The sequence below is a fragment of the Nicotiana tabacum genome, chromosome 7 (assembly GCF_000715075.1).
Source record: "Nicotiana tabacum cultivar K326 chromosome 7, ASM71507v2, whole genome shotgun sequence".
In the NCBI taxonomy this organism is placed as follows: domain Eukaryota; kingdom Viridiplantae; phylum Streptophyta; class Magnoliopsida; order Solanales; family Solanaceae; genus Nicotiana; species Nicotiana tabacum.
In genome coordinates, this window is record NC_134086.1 from 169926202 (window position 1) to 169934371 (window position 8170).

Consider the following 8170-nt stretch of genomic DNA (forward strand, 5'->3'; position numbering starts at 1 on the left):
TTTTTCTATGTTTGGCTAGTCTTTTTTTCTTGTAGGAAAGAGTTTGGACTTCTATAAATTGAAGATCCTTCCTTCTCATTCAGTAGCATCCACAATGTAGCTATATGAGGTTTGAGAGTCGTGTTTAGGGGGAGAACTTTACGGGACAAGTGTTAGTGTATCACTTGTGTTTGCCTCTTCGTGAGGTTGTTCTCTCGATACTTTGTATACTCTAGTGGATTGCTCATCTCCGTTGTGGACGTAGGTCAATTGACATAACCACGTTATATGTTTGTATCTCTTTTGGTATATTTCTCTTTGTTGCGTGATTTATCGTCGTTCAACGTTTGCTTTGCTAGCTTCCGCATGATACCTGGTTTTTCCGGTCCTAACATAGGGAGGATGCACCATACATTTGATGGGTTCAATTGAATCCATTATTTTAAACGCGAATAAATATACATGTGAAAAATTACTAGAATATCAACAAATATTATAAATTTTGGATCCGCCTTTGTATGCTCTGGAGTTTGCATGGTTGATCCAGATAAAACCTATTAACTTTCATTCGCAGCCAGTTAATCTCAAGCTGGTAATGCTTAATTTCTACGTTTGAGATTCATTTTTCTCCGTTGCTTCTGGCTTTTTCCACAATTGTTAATGTTACCCCTCTTATTATGGATTCATTATGACTTTCTGGGAAGGTATTCACTTTAAATATATTTCCATTTTGTTTGTTTTTCATAATTTCGAAAAGCCACCTAAGTTCTTGATCAGTACAATATAACATGTCATCAGAAATGAATCTAACATCACTCAGATTGACTTCTTAATGGTGAGACTATATGAACGAATCATGGTTAAATTTGTAGGACCCCATTTTTGTGGCCGTAATATAGGGAAGACAGACTAAATATGAGTTGGCATTAACCTATTCTTATCTTCATTAGAGAGCCTCTTAGTCATTTCTTTCCGTTTTGACATGCAAAAATAAAAATAAAAATAAAATCCTTGATACGCTAAAAGAATTTCAATATGCTGAGCACTCAATTCAGGAAATACTAATTACTCCATCACTTATATTTAGTATTTACATCAAATTTAAACAATTTAATGTAAATAGTTACTATGTATACCTTCCGTCTCAAATTATCTATCGTAATTTTTAAAAATGATTGTCTCAAATTATTTGTCATTTTGGAAGTTCAAGATAAAATTAATTATTTTTCTCATTTTATATTTAATTATAATTGTTCTTGAAGATGACGATAACACATGAATAAAGTAAATATATATTTAATGAAGAAAGATTATATCTTAAGATATAAATAATGATAAAATAGTTCAAACTTCTTCTAATTAATGTTTTCTTGTAGGGCGGGTAAAAGAGAAAGATAACAAATAATTTCATATGGATGGAGTATTATTTAAGTTGAGAACGGCTTGGAGAGAGGAAGTTGATCAGACTTTGCTAATCGTGCTAGCGAGAAAATAAACATATTACATAATAGGGCATTCTTATATTTTACGAGTAAAAAGACAAAATTTGTTCACCATATGGGAGACCACATAGCCATTGAACCAAACCTCTCTTAATAATCTCGAAAGCTTTTTCTATCACAATTTGTGTCTAAGAAATCAGCCACCTGTTAAGCATCCATTCAAAGATTCCACCTGAAATACCTTTTTGATGAAGATAAACCATGTGAGATGAAATTGGAATCTTTATTTTTCTTTTACCTTTTCTGTACATAATATTAATTACATTAGTCAATGAAATACCTAAACAAGTCTTACTCTTCTTATGACTCTCTAAGAATTCAAAGCAGAAAAGTTCACGAGAACATGTGCTATGCCAGTTAGGCCTAAGGAGATAACTCCAATCTTGTTGTGCTGTACAAAATTGTAATTACGGCAACCACCTTATCAATATGATCTTAATTTTAATGGTTTCATTTGTCGGCACAACTTTTACAGAGTGCTACTGACTATAGAGATTTCAGTATCTAAAGAGCTAGGCGGAGGTAGAAGTTTGGATACGAGTTCGGCCGAAGTTACTTGCTTTTGATCGAATAGTGTATTTGTGTTAAAAATATTCGATTTAGAACTCAATTATTAGCCAATAAAATCGCCGTTATAAATCCTGGCTTTGCCTATGTAAGTATAGCAGTCTCGTTTGTTTCGAATATTTTTGGATGTTATAACAAAATGTTGTTATATAGAACATATACAATGGCGGATCCACCCTTTAAGAAGGGGTGGCATGGCACCTGCTAAGATGATTAAAAAATTATATACTTATGTTTAAAAAAATTTAAACTAGGTTCAATATCTGATTCTGCCACCCGCAGCGTAAACTAGATAAAGGTGTCATGACTGGTAGATCTTTTTGAAAGCTTTTTCCATGTGTAAAATTCAAGTTGGAATTTATCTTGAACCTTGTCCGATTTTTCCTTTTCTTTGTGATTTTTATTTCCATTTGTCCCAATGATTTTTCTTTTCTATTACCCTCCAATTTTCTATTTGTCATTTTATTTTTCCTTTCTCTATTCTATTATTTTTTATATGATCTCTAGCAAGAACACTCAAAAAGGAGATTCTAAAGCTTTAGAATTATATAAAAGAAGCATTCTTCTTAATCTTAAATTTATGAGTTTTCTTCTTTCAAATCCGAAAAACTTGGGTCTTAATGAGAGTTTTGGATTGAGATAAAAAAAATCATCTTTTTTATTATATCATACAAAATTTGTTATTCTATGGTTATTAAATATAATTTAAATCTCTAAACTATTAAATTATGATGAAAAATTCATAAGCATTGCTTAAAAAAAGGATTTATGATATTGATTTTTGGGAACTTGTAGTTAATTTAACTTTATACTTATGGGGTATAATGTATCTATTGAAGAGATTTTTTAAAATTTTCTTATTCTGGTTGATGTAATTCCCTTATTGAAGATGTTATCTTACTTGTATAAATTTATTTTTAATATATAGAAAAGGATGTAATTTTCTAGTAAAAATGTTAATTTTACTTGTGTTGTTATAATAAAGGTGTAATTCCTTATTTAAAATACTAATTACATTTGTTTTTTATATCCGAGATGTAATTTTTATATTTACAAATAAAAATTACTTATTAGGTTGACACGAATAAACTCAAAAAAATCGAATAAAAGTTCCTAACAAATTTCGTATTAGTCATTACAAGATATACATTAAAGAAAATTATGGCACCCGCCATCTTCAATCCTAAATCCGCCTCTGCATATATTATAACATAACATAAAAATTGATTCTAAAAAAACTTGACTTTTATAGTGAAGTATTATTATATAGGGATAATGGCGTGCCTTAGAAAAGGAAAAAGATTATCAAAACTTGATTCTTAAGGTTGCCAATTTAGTGGTTGTAATAGTAGTAGTAATCTACTGTAATGTGCTTCACATGTTATGCATAGTTGTGTGTTGACCACCTTTTTGCAGAGTCCTTGTGCTTTTCAGATCCCCAATGGATTAGCTTAGTAGGCAAAAAGATATACGTAGAAATGGGTAGTTAAAGATTAAATGCACTTTGTACCTCCATAACATCTTGGGGAGGTCATATGCAGCCCTTATAATTTGGAAACTTTTGCAGCAATAGAATAACAACATGCTTTTTTGGCTAATAGTGTTTGTTTGGGTAGAAATTTTTTGTTTTAAGGCATAAGTATATTTTGTGTTGGCAACAAAAGTTTCAAGAATTTAGGATTTTTTAAAAAACCAAATTAATGTCGCACCTAAGTTTTGAACCTATTACTTAAAGCAAATTTTGAACTCCTTTTGGGCTGTATTAGAATCTTGGGTTCCTCGTGTCAAGTGGATTCAATGCCCATTAATGTCACTTAAACCTCTTGCGTGCAGAGGCTGATCATTTGAAGTTTATGGATTCCTATAGCAATCTCAAGTTAATAACTAAATTTACGGTCAAATATTTATAAATTTTTAATATACATACAAGATCTTGGCAAAAGTTATTGGGTTCCCGATAACCCGTACCATTGCCTCTAGATCCGCCATTGCTTGCCTGAACCTAGCTCTACCCCTGCTGGCTGCTTCAGCATTACTTTGGGTTCTCACAGTCACACCTTTGTTAGGTATCTGTTGTTTGGGCCAATAGCACATCTCATATGCTTTTCAGCAGCTCTAATCAGATGACTCTTCTTTTGCAGTGGATTTAAAGCATGTTTGGCCAAGCTTTTCTTAGGCAAAAGTAATGTTTTTTTAGTCAAAAGTCCTTTTTTTCTAAAATTAATATGTTTGATCAAGCTTTTCAAAGGAAAAAAAGTGCTTTGGGGGAAAAGCAGAAGCAGAAAAAAGTAGTTTCTCTCCAAAAACACTTTTTTGAAAAGCACTTTTGAGAAAAATACACTTAGAAGTAGTTTTTTAAAACTTAGTGCTTTTCAATTTAATTAGCCAAACACAAACTGCTTTTCACCAAAAGTACTTTTGACAAAAGCACTTCTCAAAATAAGCTAATTTTTGCAACTTGGCCAAACAGGCTATAAATTTTCATCTACATCTCTATGAGGTGAAAAACAATATATTACTAGCTTGTTTGGCCAAGCTTCTCCAAAAGTATTTCTTTTTCTTTTTTAAAAAAGTGTCTTTATTTCAAAGTTGAAGTGTTTAACCAAACTTTTAGTCCTTTTGAGAATTAGTTTTGGAGAAATAGAAAAAAGTAACTTCTTTTCATAAGTATTTTTGAGAAAAATATATTTAGAAGTACTTTTTAAAAGTTTGGTCAACACTAATTGCTGCTCAAAAGTGTTTTTCAAATTTATTAGCCAAACTGCTCTTTTTCACAAGTACTTTTTAAAAAATCAATTCTCGAAATAAGCTTGCTTTTAGCTTGACCAGAATTGGTTTCATTAGTTGTGTCAGATATTCATATGACTTCAGTAAACTTACACTGTATTTTTACGTATGTACATTGCATGTACAAAATTGCAAAATATAATAGGAGTTTGAATCTGCTGAAAAGAAAGCGATGAGGAGACGTAGTTAAAATAGTACGGGCTAGCCAGTTTTTGGATTGGTCATTCAAAAATAATCAATATTTGTCAAGTTGTCACGATCCGGATTTTCCACCCTCGGGAGTCGTGATGACGCCTACTAATGTGAGCTAGGCAAGCCGACTGTTTGAACAAATTATCTTTTTTACCCATTTTATATTCTTTAACAATTATGAAGCAATAACGTATAGACAGCGGAATTTACAATAAGCGGAAAAAAAACAATGAACTATCTGACTATGTATCCAATACAACTGCTTGAGCGTCGATTACCCAGAACTGGTGCCACGGTTTCACAAACGCTCTAAGAGTACTACATACAAAGTCTGAAAGATAAAAGATACAATGTTTCTGAAATAAGTAAAGGAAACAGGATAAAGGAAAGATAGGAGGTGACGCCAAGGCCCGCGGACGTCTGCAGGACTACCTCGGGTCGCCTATGTGGACTGAAGACAGCACCCTCATTGCGGTCCAAGCGCTCCGATATCAGTATCTGCACACAGTGCAGAGTGTAATATCAGCACAACCGACCACATGTGCTGGTAAGTGCCTAAACTAACCTCGGCGAAGTAGTGATGAGGCTAGGATCAGACTACCAAATAAACCTGTGCAGTTAAATCATATACAGCGAAAATAAAAGCAGATAATTATAATTAAAATTGGGCGGGGGAAACATGCTGCGGGGAATAACAGGTAACAACAAAACAACAGTAGAGAGATATAAGGAATGCCATAAATCAATTACCAACAAAAATAAGGAAATAGAAGAAACAGACACACACGTAATACCGTTACAAACGTGCAACCCGATCCCATTTCATATATTACCGTTGCAGGCGTGTAACCCATTCCCATTTCACATATTACCGTTGCAGGCATGTAACCCGCTCCCATTTCACATATTACCGTTGCAGGCGTGCAACCTGTTCCCATTTCTTTTGGTCAACACCAATAAAAAAAGGATCACGGCAAGAGATCAATAATATCAAACAAACATCCCGGCAAGGGAATAATAATATGACAATAACATCCCGACAAAGGAACAATAATGATAATAATATTCCGACAAGGGAACAATAATGATAATAACATGTGAAGCGCAATAAACTACAACGGAGTCATAACAATTACAATATAAAACTCACGAGCATGCTTGACACCGACGTATAGATACTCATCACCATGCCTATACGTCGTACTCCACAATTAACACGTAGCAAATAAGACACGACTCCTAATCCCTCAAGCTAAGGTTAGACCAAACACTTACCTCGATGCCACGAACACAATTCAAGTCTCTACTATCGCTTTACTTCTTGATTCCACCACCAATTTGCTCGTATCTAGCCACAAGTTATTTAATTACATTAATAAACGCTAAATGAATCAATTCTAATGCATGAAAATATGTTTTTTTCAAATTTTTACTCAAAAAGTCAAAAATTGCCCCCGAGCCCACATGGTCAAACCCCGAGGTTCGAACTAAAATCCGATTACCTATTCCCTCACGAACCCAAATATATAATTTGTTTTGAAATCAGACCTCAAATCGAGGTCTAAATCCCCAATTTTTGAAAAACCTAGAATCTACCCAAAACACCCAATTTCCCCCATGAAAATCATTGATTTTGAGTTGAAATCATGTGAAAAGATGTCAAAGATTGAAGAAAACTAGTTAGAAATCACTTACAGTCGATTATGAAGAGAAGTTGCCTTTGAAAAATCGCCCTAGAGAGTTTATGTTTTGAAAAGATGTGAAAAATGGTTGAAAATGCGTCTAAGTTATGAACTTACAGGTTGCAGGTATCGCAATTGCGATCAGGGTTCACAATTGTGAACCCGGGCTCTGTTAAGCTCGCATTTGCGAAGCAATTTTCGCATTTACGAAGTCGGAATTGCGAACAAATAGTCTCATTTGCGATAACAGGCCCAAATGGGGAGCATCACATTTGCAAAGGAAAAACTCGCCTTTGCGAGGAAGGGCTAGCCTGGGTTGTTTCGCATTTGCGACTCAGCCCTCGCATTTGCGAGCCAGGCTGGAAGAGCATAACATCGGGGTTGTGGCCCACCACCCTGAACTACATCTCTGGGACGACCTACTACTGGCTGGCCTCCACCTCTAACTGCCTGACCTACACCTCTAATACCTCTACCTCCACCTCTAGCACCTCTACCCCCACCCCTAGTTGGCCGAGTGGGTGGTGGAATACCTGGTGCCTGAACCATAGCACAGGAACCCTGTTGCTGAGAACTGCTAGGTGCTCGAGGGCAATATCTAGCAATGTGAAACGTGTCGCCACAAGTAAAACAAGCCCTTGGTTGCTGGGGCTGATGACCTTGGAAACTCTGAAACAGCGGTGCACTGATAGGAGCTGGTGCACTGTAGGACTACTGATCAGAATATTGCATATGAGAACCACGACCACCTGAAGCACTGTGAGAAACCTGAAGTGCTGACTGAAAAGGCCTAGGAGGATGGCCTCTACCATACGAATCCCTACCTCTAAACGAGGTACCACTAAATCTGCCTGAATGACGAGGCCTCTTGTTAGACCCTTGACTACCTCCCTGCGATAGAACCATTTCAACTCTCCTGGCCATATTGGCCGCCTCCTGAAAGGAAATCTCACTCACCGTCTCCTTGACTATTTGAAGTCGAATAGGCTGGATAAGTCCCTCAATGAACTTCCTCACCCTCTCTCTCTCTCTCTCTCCTCCCTCTCTCTCTTGGTGGGAAGTATAACAAGATCATGACGAGCCAAGTCGATGAATCTGGTCTCATAAAGAGTAACAGTCATAGAACCCTGCTAGAGACGCTCAAACTGCCTCCGATAGATCTCTTTCTGAGTGATGGGAAGAAACTTCTCCAGAAATAGCTGAGTAAACTGCTCTCAAGTCAAAGCCAGTGATTCGGTTGGTCTAGCCAAATAATAATCTCTCCACCAAGTCTTGGCGGATCCATACAAGCGAAAAATAGCAAAATCGACCCCATTGGTCTCCACTATCCCTATGTTCCTAAGAACGTCATGACAGTTGTCTAGATAATCCTGAGGATCCTTAGAAGATGCACCCTGAAAGTAGAAGTGAAGAGCTTGGTGAACCTGTCCAACCTCCACAAAGCGTCGACAGACATAACTG